This window comes from Anser anser (genome assembly GCF_964211835.1).
Source record: "Anser anser genome assembly, chromosome: 10".
In the NCBI taxonomy this organism is placed as follows: Eukaryota; Metazoa; Chordata; class Aves; order Anseriformes; family Anatidae; genus Anser; species Anser anser.
The window spans coordinates 25728488-25744467 of NC_139730.1; the positions used below are offsets into that span (position 1 = coordinate 25728488).

The following is a 15980-nucleotide window of genomic DNA, read 5'->3' on the forward strand; positions in this document are numbered from 1 at the left end:
ATAGCAGGGAAAAAAAGAAAAAGACAAAAAAAAAAAACAAAAAGGAGAAAAAAAGCAGGATTTTTACATAGTACATATTTTTACATATTACATAGTTTACATATCCCTCCACATGCTGTTCTGAATAATAGCCAAAATATTCATAGCCACTGTATTTGTTCTCCCCACACAGCTGAAAAAACAACATTTGAAACATATTTTTCAAAACATATTTTAATATCCAGCAGACTGTTCAGTCATCAAGCATTTAAAGACTGTTTTAGATAATCTCTAGATTAATCTAAAAGGAATCCCATAAACATGCTGCAGCCGCTTACCTTTAATATACTCGCTGGATGCGATGTTTCTTCCTTTCACCTGCACTGGAAGGCTTCCCTTCCTTGTGAGGTTGTTTACTGCCCTCACTTCTGCATTGCTCTCATAAAGAGCCATCTGGAGGATGGGATTCTTCCTTCTTCTCCCGGGTTTTCTTCTGGAAACGAGGATCTAAGTGTTCCAAGAAGCCTTTCACTTTCCTGATGTTTCTCCTTTTTCTTCTTTTTGTTACGCTTGCGATTGGCATTGTCAAAGTGGAGCGCAGAGAAATACAAATCATAAAGTCTGAAAGAAACATGCAAGTTAAAAAGAGAAAAAAAGATGTGGCACTTGTTGCATACAGGAAACTTTATTTATTTTACCACAGGCGATGATTTGCCGCATGTCAGCTATTTTGTGGTACTTTGTGCACATGTAACTTCCTTTAGATGCAGCAAACTTAAGCCCTCAGATTGAAGGACCATAGGTCCTGGTTGGTACACAGATCATTAACAATGGTTAGCTCTGGAATATGTGCAAGTAAAAAAAAAAAAATATTTTAACCTAATCCAGAATGGTGTGCAGATGTGATTCGAACTACGTGGTCCAAAGCTAGTGCTCTGACACAATTCAGCAATACCTTTCCTGTCTTCACTGATCAACCTAATGATCCCCAGTCATGATCCCCAGCCAGATTATGCTATCTAAATAACTCAGAAACTATGAAAAAAAAAAAACAAAACATGAGAAGCACCCAGAAAAGAATTAGGAAAAAAAATGCTGATTAGGCTGGAATCCCTGCTTACTTGGAATCCTTCTCTCCCTGTTTATCTTCAGACTTCTTTTTCTTCTAGAACTTCTTATATTTTTTCATGTTTTCACCACCTAAAACCTCCTTTTCTACCTTTCTGCGTTGCCTTTCTATTTCACTTTCACTACCTTCTGCACGAGTATATTGTCTTTTTCTGTTTCCTTCTTTTGCCTTTTTCTGGCGACAGTTCTCCAAATGAGCTGACACAGGTGGAAGTGCATGTCTCTCACGCGAATGTTTTCCAGAATGTTGCTGAGCTACTGAGCAACGATGTGAGTCTGCTCTGGGTGTGCTAAAGTGATGTACATCTTCCTCTCGCAAGAGGGAACCGTGAGGCCATCTGCTTTTGTAATGATAACGCTTATGTGACCTGCTGGAGTAAGTCTGAGTCAATTTGTCAAAGTCTTTATCACCGTGAGAGAACTTTCTCTCTCTACTGTCTCCTGCTGCATGAGGTGAATAGTAATCCTTGTAATAGCTACATTTTTCCCATTTCCGTGGTTCATCTTGATAGTATCTTTCTCTGCTCCAACTTCTTTCCCCTTTGGAATGGTAATATCTAGCGCTATCTTGTTCTGATCTTCCTCTGCTTCGAGATCTGTACTTTGAATATTTTACTGGTCTTCTGCCATTATCAGGGCTGTTCCTTTCACTATGGGAAGATCTGTACCTGCTTCCCTCCCAATACTCCTGCTTGTGACGCTTTTGCTTAACAACTTCCACACTCCGAGAGCACCTTCTCTTGCTGGAATGACCATCTTTTTGACTCTCCTTCTCTTCAGTAGGAGAATGTTCCCTCTTTCTCTGGTAACGCTCTTTGTCAGATTTTTTAGTCTCGTCCTTTGTATCTTGGCATCTATCTGTAACAGCTAAGGAGGAAAGGTTTTTAGAACTACATTCACTGTCAGACTTTAGAGGGGAAGTTTGCCGCAATTTCTCACCAGTCTCAGAAGACTCTTTGATGTAGAAAACATTTTCTTCTGAAATCAGTTCATGTTCTTTTGATCTTCTTGGTTTCTCCTTGTCTCCACGGTCATCACATTGGTACTGTTCAAGGTATTCATCATTCTCAGTAGATTTCGGAGGTCCCGGGACACTGCACAAAATAAAAACACGTTTCCGTCTCCCTCCACCTGCTGCTCTGAGAAAAAAGGGGTGGGGGCGACGGGGGAACAGCCAATGTTTCTCCAGATAATGGAGAAAAATGGAAAAACATTCTATGAAGAAACACAAGTTCTCCGCGAGGCACCAGCCTGCATCAGAGTGCTATGCACAGTGTCGATCATTAGTTCTGTTCGCAACACTGGCCATACAGTACGGAATTCTACTGATTTAAATCCTTCCATTAAATAGTATTAGTAGACAGATAAAACCGCAATGAACTTCCATAAAATCTTGTCTTAATCAGACTGTGCTCATTTTACCTTCTTTCCTCTGACAAGCTGTTCAGCTGGCTGGCCGTGAGGGATTCCATGATGACTTCTCGAGGGACTGGAGGCATAGCTCCAGGCATCTGCAACTAAAACGCACAAGTCAGCAGACAGAAAAAATACCATTTGTGCTGAGGACTAGTCTTCTCAGAATTTCTACATTAAATGCTAAGCAAGATCGCTTTGTGTTGTATGCATTATCTACACTTCAAAGATAACGCCAACTCACCTCCCAAAATCTACTTTATGAAACTTAAGAATTTTTATCTCAGCTCAGCTTAAGCTGACAAGTTCTAATGTCAGCTCAGCTCTGCAAATTCTAATGGCATAATATCACAAAGGGTTACGATCAAATTTGTGCTGTGTTTTCTCAGCATTTCGCCTGAATTAGGAACATGATAAACACTCCCGAATACATCGTGGGTGAGAAATTCTCGATGGAGCAAACTACTATGTTTCAAGCAATCCGTTTGTTTTAGAAACGAACATCTCACAAGGTTTAACAGGTTCAACTTGGCAAGTGGAATCATCAAGTTTCAGTCCGTTTTCTTTAGATTCATGAACTAAACTAATAGCACCATTCAGTGAATCAGTGTTTGGCAGCTCATGCTGGGATCTTCCTTCATCAGCATTCTGACAGGAAGAATGGGAATTCTGCGATGTACGGACTACCTTTCCAACCAAAATTCCACATTGCATTGCAATTCCTTTTAAATAAGCCCTTTGACTCCTCCTCAGATTTTCCTGAAGATTCTGCACCGTAAGGGACTGTGTTATCAGAGCTGAGTTTAGGATTTCCATTCACCTTTGGCTCCACAAAAATTTCAGCAGAAACTCTTTTTTTTTTTTTTTTGTATTTGTATTTGCTTCATTTGCTTTACCGAATTTGTGATTGTGGATGAAGGAACAGCCTTGTAGAGATTTTCATCCTCCACAGCACTGCTAAGACAGTCAGGCTGTGACACAGTCTGACGAGCAGGCAATTTATTTTGAATACTGATGGTGATCTTCTGGTTTTTTGACGTATCAGTAATTGAAGGCCTGGTAATCGCCTGTTCTTGAACACAGGCCATTGGTGGTGCTGAAGATGGCCTTTTTAGGGTGACACCAGTGGTATTTGCATCCTCTTTTATGGATCCATTTCCATTTAAACGACTTGAATTCTGTATTTAAAAAGAAGAAATTGCAAGACGGGTTAATGCAAACACTCCATTTAACATTTTTAAACATGTCATTCTCCTACTAAGTATTTCTACAAATGGTCTTAACACCTAAAAAGCAAAAAACACTGCCCTTAAAAGATAAATGCAAGTCCCATAAGTGTATTTAATTCCTGCTTTTGGTTTACTGCATATTGATATCAAATTAACATCATTTTTGAAAACCATCCAAACAACTTAACATTGCCTAAAGCTATTCCCAAATATATTTAGTTTCCCCTTTAAACATACCCCAAAAAGCCTGGAATAATTGTTCTGGTGCTCAGGAATAAGACAATTTGGTTTCCCTGTCTTAGCTAAAGTGACGTCGATAGGAAAAACAAGTCCTCTTTTAAATGATTCGAGGATTAGTACACTCTACTTAAATTGTCAAAGAGCGTAGCTCTCTGTGCTTTACAAAGCTGTCTAGGAGGTATAAACAATGGAGTCGCATGGCTGCGCAATTCAGCAGTAACCACTGTTTGAATGACTCTGGCTGTAGCATGAGGGCTGTGAAGACAGCTGCAGCGTGGGAAGGAAAACAAAACAAAGATGCCAAAAACCAAACAAAAAACCCCACACCAAACCCCAAACCCACTGTCCGTTTGGTGCCATTATCTGCCCTCCCGCTTCCCTAAATTACCTTAATCATATGAGGAGGAAGTCGTGGTCCCAGAAATCCAGCCTGCTTACTGTTAGCCCCCCGCTGACCAGGGGGGAATGAACAGGGATAAGACGGTGCTGCTAAGTAAAAAGCACGTTCTCCGAGCGTCAAATCATAGCGCCTTCAGAAAAGAGCAGTGATCTCAGTTTAGTTTTTCTTTCGGCCTACTCTTGGATTAAATCCCATCCTATAATTTTATAGGAACAGTTCATACGATATGGAAGCCTTCTCTACAGAAGACTTAGCCAAGACTACAAACTGAAAAGTAGGTAACAGTCTTCCTACTATGACTATCACTTTCAGAGCAATAATTCATTCTTACACCACAGATGGCCTTCATTTCTCTCCTTCTCTAAATTAGCCAGCTACAGATAACACATATACAGCAATTTACACAAGTGCTGCAGTTTAAGGCCAAGCAACAAAAGATAATAAATGACAGAGAATTTCAGGTTAGACAGAACTGAATTAGAGAAATAATCATCTTTTCCTGGGAGAGAAAGAAAAACACTTGCAAAAAGAAAAGTATCAATAACAGGAGAGTAAATCTCTTCTGAACACATTTGAATACTTGTTATTACCTGATATAAAAAAGTAAGTAAGCTTGCTGACCAAGAACTCTTTTAATGTCAGTACGGACTACTTTTGCATCATTCATCTGATACCAAAGTCCATTACCAGCCTGCAAATAAAGACAACGATATCTTTAGATGAATTGCATGTTTTCCAAATGAAATCACAGATAGCAATAAAATACACACGTGTCAAATAAACATATAATGAAATCTTTTTCCCTAGAAACAGTACTACTAGTAACACTTGAACTGGTTTGCCAGCACAACCTTTACCCTGTTAGAAATGATGTCGACTTCTACCTTTATGTAGCATACATAGTGTCCTGAGCGACAGTTGATACCATGATGCACCAGCACCGCATATAAGGCATAGAGGAGTGGTTCTCCACTTGATTGAGACATGTAGGCTCGGAGGTCCAAATACTCAGGATATTTTACTTCCTAAAGAGAGACCAAGAAGATAGAAAAATTATATCAGAGTACTTCGCGGACTAGCCAGAGAAAAACACTTCCAAAAAACAGAGACTGGAATTATATGAATATATCTCTTGATTCACTAAAAATAAGTCTTCCCATAAGCAACGTTTAATACTAGAAGTTGCAGACAACTGTTTTCTGATGAATTAGCCTTCTCAGAGGAAAGTATATGCTTCTTGTCAAGCAGGAACTTTACTGATATTAAGAGAAAGAATAAGCCGTAGTCGTTAGTCTACAATTATTGTCTGAAAATATTAACAACTTTCAGCTTTGGGGGATGTCCCATTACATGATGACAAAGTTGCATTACAGCGGGAAATATACCTTGTTGATCTTTCCACCTGTGAAATCTGCAAATCTTTTCAGTGATATTGTGAGAACGTTGGAAGAACGGTGTATGGTAAATCTCTTGGATGCAGGAACCATCTTTTTACACCTTAAAAACAAGCAGAGACAAGTGTTTGAAAGCATCATCTTTTTTGCCCCCAAAACAAACTCGTTTTAATGTCTCACGCATGCTTATGCTATTTGAATGATATTTACTTGCATCATATGTTTGGTTTTTTCTTTTCATAAACCCATGCACTGCATGTCACGTTTGTTAATACAGAGAAGAAGGTAAGTTTTACCAACAACTCAGAGCATAGCGGGAACAGGAATCTCTCACGAAAGCGTATTACCAGGGAGTTATAAAATATAAACAAAAAATAGTAAAAATGAGTTATATATAAGACTAATAACAGTTATCAGCAATGGAAAAAGTACTGTACATGTGCAAGGCCTTTCCTTTTAAACTCACAAAAAGACGGAAAATTCTGGCTTTAAGTGTGACTGAACCGATCACACCTCAAAGAGCACATTAAGGAAGGACCATGCAATTCAGATGTGAGGTGCTATTACAGTTCTTTCTCTTCCTCAGACATCACTTATGAGAATCCTGAATACGCTGCATGTTGCTTTCTAGGATCCGCAGGCCAAGACGAACCTGGGATTAAATTGCTTTAATAACCTATTGGACGCTCTTGATTCGACACCCTAATTTCCTTAGTATCCAACAACAAGAAGTGGATACTGCATTTTTCATTTAGAGGGGTCAGGCATGAATTCTACAGAACTGAGCCGGGCACTCTGTGCTTTTCTGAGGGGATGTTTGACTAACAGCTTGTTTTGCCAAACCATCTTATGCAAATGTTCAATTGTTTCTCACATACGTAGAAACATCTTACATATTGATCAGCACAGAGAGCGCCTGAACTCAACAGGCTTTCCCTGTGCACGGGTTAGGCTTAAGGGAGCTCATTTCGGACATTAGTCCACATCGACAGGTTTCACAGTTCAAGAGCTGTGCAAGACGCTGTTTAGTGAGCCAGCACAGGCTGCTAACATTCATTACCACAGAGCCAGCTCACATTCCCTGACACTCAATCTAACTTTGTTTCACAGTGAACGCTAGGACCTGTAGGAACCTGCTGCTGCCTTCCACTCCAAATCATTCTCCATAGCTCCTTGCTTCAGCTCACCACTACTAGAAAATGAAGCAACAACAACAACAACAATGCTGCGTCTCCTTATTTCTAAATGAAGTTAAAGGATAACTTACGCTCTAAGTCATGTAATATATAAAACTAATATCTAGTATTAAGACATAATTAGTAATAATCTTACTCGCTACATTTATAGCAATTCTCTCCATCCAGCTCTTCAGGTTTCACAAATAGTTCTAGAGCTCTGGTAACAGATGAAACCGCCTAGAGGAGCGAGAGAGAAGAGCGTAAAGTCACTGTAAATTCAAAATTCCAGAGACGCACTAGGAGTTTATAAGAGAACCTGACTAACACATACTTAAGCGATCTACTATGAGCACTGTCAAGAAGGAGGCAGAAAGAGCATGCTCAGCGTTTACCTCACCTGGAAGTCATTCTACTTTGAAACAAATCATTTTCCAGTAACGCAGACAGCATCTATAGTGTGCTTTGTCATCAATACTGGCAACAAATCCAACAGTCTAACAATTAGACGTATATTGAGGTAGAACAACAAAGAAGTGTGACAGTATTATACTTTGCGCAGCAATAAAATTCTTTCCCCTTAAACCCAATGCAGACGTGGAGACTATTTACAGGGGTTCCACAGAAGGACAAAGTCCAATCCACTTTCTAACCACCACCAAGCTCTTATATTTTAACATTGTACGTGGTTTGGTTTTTTAAGTTAAACAAGTTTAATTTAGAAAGTTATACATGTACTTAAACATCATGAATTATATTTACAAAACCTCCTACCTTTACATCCAAAGTGATATCAAGAAATGCCTCATACGTATCCGAAACTGCTTTGCAATTCAAGCACTTCACTGGAAGCAAAATATAAATGCTTAACAACACGTGAAGGAGACTAACTGTCCACATTCAAGTTGTCGATAGATACTACTTCAGACAAACTACAGACTGCTTTACTACCGACAAAAGACACAGATCAGTTCTAAGGACAGGAATATTTTTAAAAGTACCTCTTGATCTTAGAAATCCTCCAAATATTTGATGAATGATGGTGGTAGCTTGAGAAGATCTGTCCAATCTGGAAATAAATTATAATCAGACCTCAGAAGATTTAAGGCACACAGTTAACTCTTCAAAGAGTTTTATGAAAACCAAGGATGACCTAGACTTTCAGTTTTGATAGTAAATAAAGGCCTAAAAGGTGCTAGAGAACGTATAAAAGTGAATTTGTTTATGCTTACTTGGTGCTTCCATTCAAGCACGCTTCCTGCATAGCATCAACAGTATAGCGCAAGAACTCGTGTGCGTCTTCTTGACTGCCAAAACGGAAATGTTGTCCTATTCCTAAATAAGAAGATGATAGTATTCACCTCATTTAAAAATGAAGTAATTCTCCTGTTTCTAAAATCTCTCTTCTTTACAGTGTTAAAACCATTTATACACATCAAATAATTATTTGAAGATTACAAGATGCTGAAAAAGAAACACATCTGAAGCCACTTACGACTGAGATTATTGATAACACGCGTAGGCTCGATGGCATCAACAGTGCAACGCAGGGCCTGGTTAATGTGAGTCTCCATCGTGCACATCATGCAAAAATCTTGTTCACGACCTGAAGAGTGAAAGAAGAAAGCATCCCAGTCTAGCGAAACAGACATAACTACAAACAAACATATAAGTAACATTTAAACTATAGATACAATATCCACTCTCCTTGTCCCAACAGTCTCCTAACATTTCATTTCACACAACTTTATAGAATAAAAATATCCATTAAGCCTGTATTCAAGTGCATTTTGTGATGAGAAATCTAAAAGACTACTGCAAAGTCACGTTTGTAAAGGCTGACAGGAATGTGAACTCCACAGGTTGCAAAATGTATGAGGAAAGAATATTTGACCTTGATGATACAGCATTAAGAGAACGTGGGTTATTTTCAGCACAGTGCTGTCAGGTGAGCTTCATGATACAGAGCTACGAGTCCTTTGGGAAAAAGGAAAAATTACAGTAATGTATGTAATAGTACTTCTGCCCTCCTTTTTTCAACAGGATTCTCAACTGAAACGATTTCTATATACAGGAAGAAAACAGTTAAATTTCTAGGTATCGATACAAAGATACCAGCCTAAAAAGCATACAGGTTTAGTACAACATTTACTTTATAGTACAACATTTTATTTAGGACAAAATCAGTCTAGATTTTAATACAGTCCCACAAAAAAATCTAGTCGTGTTCATAACAGCTCATATTGCTTTCTAGGTTTTTTTTTTTTTTTTTTTTTTTTTAATTGGTTCAACAACGAACAGACCATTTATTGTAGTGCATTATGGAACCTCGTCTGTGCAGACTAAAGACCTATGATGCCAACATCCTAAATTTTATTGCCTTTCTAGCAGCAGGAAGCCCAAATAGCCCAAATGCCAAATGTTCATTAAATGCATTACTGTCCAATGCACTTCATTATTCCCATGAAGCAAGAAAAGATCCTTTTAAAAAAACAAACAAACAAACAAACAAAAAAAACACATGGTGCATTAAACGCACTCCATATGCTATTCCGAGCCCACTGCTAATACAATGCTCAAAGCCAGCTTCTACAGGTAAAATCAGGCAAGTAAGTTTGTCTCACAGAATCACTGCTGTTCTTTCACCTTCACAGCTATCCAACAGATTTAAAATACTGTTAGAAAGTACTCACATGACTGGCTGTGCTCAAGAGAAAGCATGTAATTGGCAAGTGGGGGGGTGTAGGTCAAACACTGTAGAGTAGCATTAAGAAAACACGTGTTGCCAAGATTGTACAGGCCAACTCCAACACTTTGTGTTTCTTGCCAATCCATACGTATCTTCTCAGGTGGAAAAAGAATCCTTTGTGGCGGAGCAATTCCATCATTAACAACTGCAAGAAAGTTATATTTAAAAAGAGATTTTGTTTGTTTGTTTCTAAGAAAGGTATTAAGTATATATAGGTATAGTGAATATATAAAGTATATATAGGCATAGTAAAAATACTATTCTGCGGGAGCACCTAGAGGAACTAGCTACAATCCAAAACAGAAAAACTTATTGCAGACACCTTTAATACCGCCATCTTCAAATTGGCTGGTCAACACAACGTTTTGGGAAAAAAAAGTTTAGTCAACCATTTTAATTTCTTCCTTGTTATATGCTTTTTTCCTTATTATAACTTCAACCACAAACTTAGACTTGAAATTATATGGTAATAAATGCAAGGACAATGTAAAAACAAATAACTAGGAATGACGGTACCCCTACAAATATCAGATCTTTTCCTGAGCAATCTTAGCATTCAAAAACCTGTGAATAATGGAACCTGTGAATAGCAACAATCGAACACTTTTCTTTGCAAAACAGAAAAGATATGGATGAATCAGTGCATTACAAAATGCTCCCCATATTTCTCTGTCGACTGTAAATATATCAAAATTAATTTCTGTAACGTCAGTCACTTCAGTTGCCTTAGGAGAATCGCTTTGGAAGTCTTTATTCACAGTAGTCCTGTTCTCTATCAGTGCAACAAGTAAGAACTGCACTTTCTACTTTTGTTTTGAAGAAAACGGAGGCAGGATAAAGCGCACACTTACTTAGATCTCTTTGGGCAAAAGGCTTAGATTTTTCAGAGGATCTACAATAAATAGCACCTCCACATCCCTGGGCCACAGAGACTTGGCTTGAATCTTCTGCAGGTGGTATCCGGCCCCAGTTTGCGGTGCGTGACATCGGTTTTTTAGTACTCGGTTTCTTGGATTTGCCAGACCGCCTTGAAGATGGCTTTTTAGACTTTGAAGATTTGGGCTTGTTAACTATGGTCATTGTTCTCATCTGCGACAGAGACAAATGTTCTGGCTGACGTAAGAATACCAAGAAGCATTCCAAGAAGAAAAGAGTAGTAGAAGTCCTGTCACTTAATCTCAAAGAAACGGCCTTGAAGAACTAAATTGCTGGTATGAATGATTTAAAAGGAATCCCCAAGCTAAACACACAAAGGAAAAATTTCCATCAAAACTCTATCAGTATTACTTTTAGCTTCTGCAGAACTAGTGGCTGATGCCATTTCTTTCACTTTCGTAGGATTTTAATCCATTACAACTCTGGAGTCTTTTTAATATAAAAATGCAAATGACATTCTCTGAGGGGAATCAGTTATTTATTGCATTTTTGGAGCTTTGCAATTATCTATTAATTATTACCTATTATCTAATAGATAATGGTTGCGATTTATATATAATTGTTGCTCACGCTAGTAATGGAGCACTATTACTTTACTGCCTGCGCTTTTCTGCTTCGTGTGCACAAAGGTACCTGCATTTCGCTGCTACTTTACTTCTGTCTTTCCAGGGCTCACCCTCTACCTCACTGTCTACTGCACCAGTCATGATGGCTTGGTTGTGATTCTATAATGAGCCTAGCTTTTGAATACACTTTTTCTGGGCGTCACTTTGTGATAGCAAGTTAATTTGTGAGGGCTTATCACCTATGACCTGCTTCTCAGTAGGTACACGTTTGGCCTCTGTTAAGCAGAGAGTCAATCACAGCTTAAGATTTTGTCCAAGATGCCATTCACGAAACTGAGTTTAACCTTGACAGAACTGAGTTTAACCTTTAAACCTGAAGCTCCGTTAAAGAATAAAGCAGCACCCAAGCCAGGAAATAGAAGTTAATCGTCACTTTACCCTGAAACGCACGTAAAGCCGGTGAGCTATTCTGTGCTGGCAGGATTGCTGCCGGGATGGCCGACGAGGCGGCGGGCACAGGGGGCCACAGGACCTGCTCCCCGGGGCCACAGGTCCTGTCACAGGGGGCTGCCGGGGGTCTCCAGGCGCCGGGAACAGCGGCAACAGCGGGGACAGAGGGGACAGCAGCGACAGCAGCCGCCACCTCAGCCGAGGCCGTCTCCACAACTGCCACAACGGCCTCGGAACGCCGCCCAACTCGGAGCTCCAGCGTGACGCCTTTTCAACCTGGCCGCGGTGCTCACGGCTAAAAGCAGAGCGTTTCCTCCGGCGTGTCTTTACTGTCGGTGCCGGACCGGCCCTCACCCCGAGCTCTCCCTGCCGGGAGGGCTTTGCGGTTGGGGTTTCCCTCCCGCCGCCGCCGCGGGCAGGCCCCGCGCGCAAGCTGTCCGCGCTGGGGAGCGGCATGTCGCCCGCGGCGAGAGCCCGAGGGCGCGACACGAAAAAGCCCCGACACGAAAAAGCCCCGACGTGCGGGCGAGGCGGCGGGGAGACGGCTCTGAGGGAGCGGCCGCTTCGCCCCGCCGTCCTCCTCCCCTCCCGGGCCGCCCCGCCGAGCCCCGTGCGCCTCAGGTGCTGCCCTGAGAGGGCGCTCGGGCACTGGGACAGCTGCCCAGGGCAGTGGTCGTGGCACCGAGCCTGACGGGGGTCCAGAAGTGTTTGAACAATGCTCTCAGACATAGGCTCTGCTTTTGGGGTGGTCCTGTGTGGAGCCAGGAGTTGGACTCGCTCATTATTGTGAGCCCTTTCCACCTTGGGATGTTCTCTGATTCTAGGTCAGCAATCCATTATCTGATGAGAGGTGTGGAGTCATTCGAAGGGAAGAGAGACCAAAACACTTCTGGTTTCCAGAAGCGGGTATTTGGTAACCAAACCGATGATTCCTTTTCTTCTAGAGCGAGTAGCAGCAGGGATCCGCTTTACAATATGCTGGCAACAAGGAAACGAAGAATTGCAAACAAGACGTAGGACTTGAGCAGCAGCTTGTATACATGCATCAGCTTATGAATGAGCACACAGCTGAGCGATAATGCAAAAATTGGACAAACTAAGAGAAGACGTTAACTGTAAATTTTATAGGTATACACTTTACTATGACGTAAGAACTGGGCAAGACCTTTCAGGGAAAAGAGCTGTTGGCATGTAATTTGAAGTAAGCTTCAAATCCCAGAGGATGATTTTGTTGGAACTTTATTCAGCTGAAAACGTGGAAGCCTTGTTTCTGCTTGTGTTAGTTACAGCTCCAGTTTACTTTGGTTGGGAGGGAAGGCATTCCAGGCTAATGTGCTGTACCTGTTCCTTCAGCTCGTTGTCCATAAACGGAGGAGCAAATGAAATTCTTTGAATCTCCATTAAATGCAGCACTACAAAGCGGAGTAGAGGGCGATTTGGCACTTAATTTTTCTGTAAGCAGAAAACCCAACAGAATCTCCACAACAGTTTTCAAATCTTGTCCTGCAGTAAATGACCAGCTGAGTGAAGCTTGCATTTAGAGTATGTGCTCCTACGTTAGAGGGAAATAGCTTTTCCTCTTCAGAAGTGCAACTGAGTGGTGAACTGGCAGCTACGTAGGGAACTAGTTGTACCAAAGGGTTTGTGTTGAAGGCACAGAAAAATATGCAGGTCCCAACAGTAAAGGATTGTCTGTAGGCATCACACTGAGTACAGATGTTGTCCGCGAGTTCGTGCCCAGTGCACCGCGCCAATAAGCACCCAGAGTCGGAATGCACACCAAGGTCTTTTAATTACATAATTAATTACAGAACTCTGCAGAGTCAGGTACTTGGCTATCTTTCGCAAAGCAAGCACACCTCTGACTCGAATCACCGTCATTCATACACAGGAAACTTGTGAAAACTCTCTCTTTGGCTCCTTTTGATTGGTTATTACAGCTCACCTAACTTTTCTCTACTGAGCTTGCGCATTACAGAGGAACACCGGGGGGGGGGGGGGGGGGGGGTGGTGGTACAGGAGGAGGGGGACACACACCGAATCCCACATTAGCAAGGATTATCATTTTGACAGGTGTGATTTCTAATGTGTTAATGACCCTTAATGAGCAAAAGGTTACTACAGGCCAGTCTGGAGCTGGTTTTCTCCTTCTTGTTTTTTCCCTTTTATCCCTTCTCTTCCTTGCTTCTGCTAGCTCAAGGCTACCTGTCTCTCTCCTTCCTTATTTTCTCAGCTAAAAGACTACACAAGCTACAGGCCTCCCTATTTTCTTCAAGGTTTCCTTGCTTTTCTCCCAGCTTTGGGACTACACAGGTGTGCTTTGATATTTGCCAGTATAGCTAAAACTCATGCCAGTCTGCTCACGCACAATAAGCAGTAAGAGTTAAGGACTGGTTTCATCTGCTTTTTACATAGTAACATCCTCCTTATGTTTTAGATACGCTGTAGTTAAAGCTTAAAGTAGTTCAAGTAGTTAAGTTAAAGGAGTAAAGTTACTCCTTGTGGAGTAATTGCCTTAAGTGACTAGGCATTATAAGCACCCCTCCATCCCAAAAGCTACCCGCCTCCAAGGGGCAACCACCCCTCACTGAGCACATCCTCTGAATTTCTCGGAGCCTGTACCTTTAAACGCAAGCGAGGTAATTTCTACCAATCACAACCAAGATACGCATGACTGGAGTCACTCAAGCTCCACCTAAAAGATAGAAAATAATATAAATTGGCTTAAGGGAATGTTGGGGAAGATACTGTCACGAAGGATACCTTCTGACATCAGTCGACAGGCTGAGCCTCTCACCCCTCCCCCCCCCCGCCCACTGGGATGCTGCGAGGTAAGATCTGAACGCTTGGTTATACCAGGCGTCTCCACGGAAACTTAGAAATCTCTAGCGTCTTTATGCTTTTTAACATCTTAATACCTAGGCCGTGTACCTGTGCATTTCATGCATGCTAGCTTGCTTTTGCAGACAGTGAATTTATCACTGGCAATCCAAAGGACCTGTGTATCTGTTGCCGTAATAAACTGCACTTAATTGCATTGTTCCTGGCCGTGACAGTTCTCCTTGAACGCGACTAGAGCGAGGGCGTGCTGCGTTGTTGGTGGATCCGTGGCCGTGATAGTTCAGTACCCCGAAGCCGACCGGACCCGTAACGGTCAATCGGCTACACCCCTTAATGCGACACTACTAAAGGAAGAAGATGACAGGGCTTGCATTAGGCACGAGTTGCATTAGGCTTTGCATGTGAAAACATCCCCAAATAATTTCACATGGATTTAACGTTTTTAAAGGGAAAAAAACAGGAAGGTGTAGTCTTTCTGTAAGCTACAGCCCTAGATAGTTAAGGCATCAGCATTCATTCCTTTGCTTGACAACAAACTATGAACATACAGAAGAGTTAAATATTTTCATTGCATTCTTAAAGGCGATTTTTCAGACTTGTGCTTCAGTTGTTGGAGTTGAAGAAATCGGTAGACGCCCTTACTTTTACGTTAAGACCAAAATCTTTATCTAAGATTGTGTTATCTAACACAACTAAACTCCCACCCCCACATGTCTTTTTGGAACTTCTGAAAGATCTTTCTGCAGTCCCACTCTGATGGTCTTTCAGTTGTTGAACCTGAGCTGTGCCTACCGCACCAACGAATGCTTTCATGACACAGTATTTTGTCAAAGCAGTTTTGCTTCTTGGAGCTACAGAAGCAGCTCTGGCTACATGATAGGGAACTGTGCTGCACTGGCAAAAACAGACTTACTTACAGACTTAACACCACTTGCTAACTTGATCTATTTCAAATCTCATTTTAACTTTAAAGAGCAATCAGTTTTGCGGTTCCTGTCTTACTAAGTTGCCTTGTTTTGCATGGAAGGTCAGCCTGTGAATGTTTTGCTTTATTGCATGCTTCAAAAAAAGGCTGAGAGGAAGAGACTGGAGGAACCTTTTCTATTCTATAGACTTTCCCCCACGAATGTGGAATTGCAGGCTACTTGGATGAATGTTCGAATGTAAGGGAGCAAGCCTCAGCCAAAGGAGGTAGAATCCTTGCTTAAGAGGAAGTAGCAGTGTGGGGACATCTTTGCTTAATGGGAGCCGTTTAAACTCTTCATAGAAACTCAATAAGCTCTACATCTTATGTTTGGAAAGCAGTATGGTTACGCAGCTGCTAACCTAATGACTTGAGTCTTCTGCTCTGCAACCACGTTTTGTTTTCAAGCAGTGCATACATCAGTTTAGGCTTTGGACAAGGAGATTTGTAATGCAAATAGTGATAAACCAGAATCAGTGCTACTGACGAGCGTAATGGTGAAATGCAGCAAATCAA

General features: G+C 41.3%; 1 pseudogene across 1 annotated transcript; it reads right to left on the bottom strand.

The window, feature by feature from the left end:
• Window positions 1-401: 401 nt before the first annotated feature.
• Window positions 402-12343, bottom strand: LOC310904802 (ubiquitin carboxyl-terminal hydrolase 42-like; annotated as a pseudogene). The gene is made up of 17 exons: window positions 11648-12343; window positions 10559-10796; window positions 9652-9852; window positions 8454-8564; window positions 8191-8293; window positions 7960-8027; window positions 7733-7803; window positions 7116-7198; window positions 5775-5886; window positions 5274-5414; window positions 4980-5080; window positions 4378-4519; window positions 2989-3698; window positions 2530-2618; window positions 2355-2358; window positions 1101-2125; window positions 402-600 (listed from the first exon to the last, which is right to left on the bottom strand). The product of its transcript is annotated as a ubiquitin carboxyl-terminal hydrolase 42-like (transcript).
• Between the last annotated feature and the right edge of the window lie 3637 nt (window positions 12344-15980).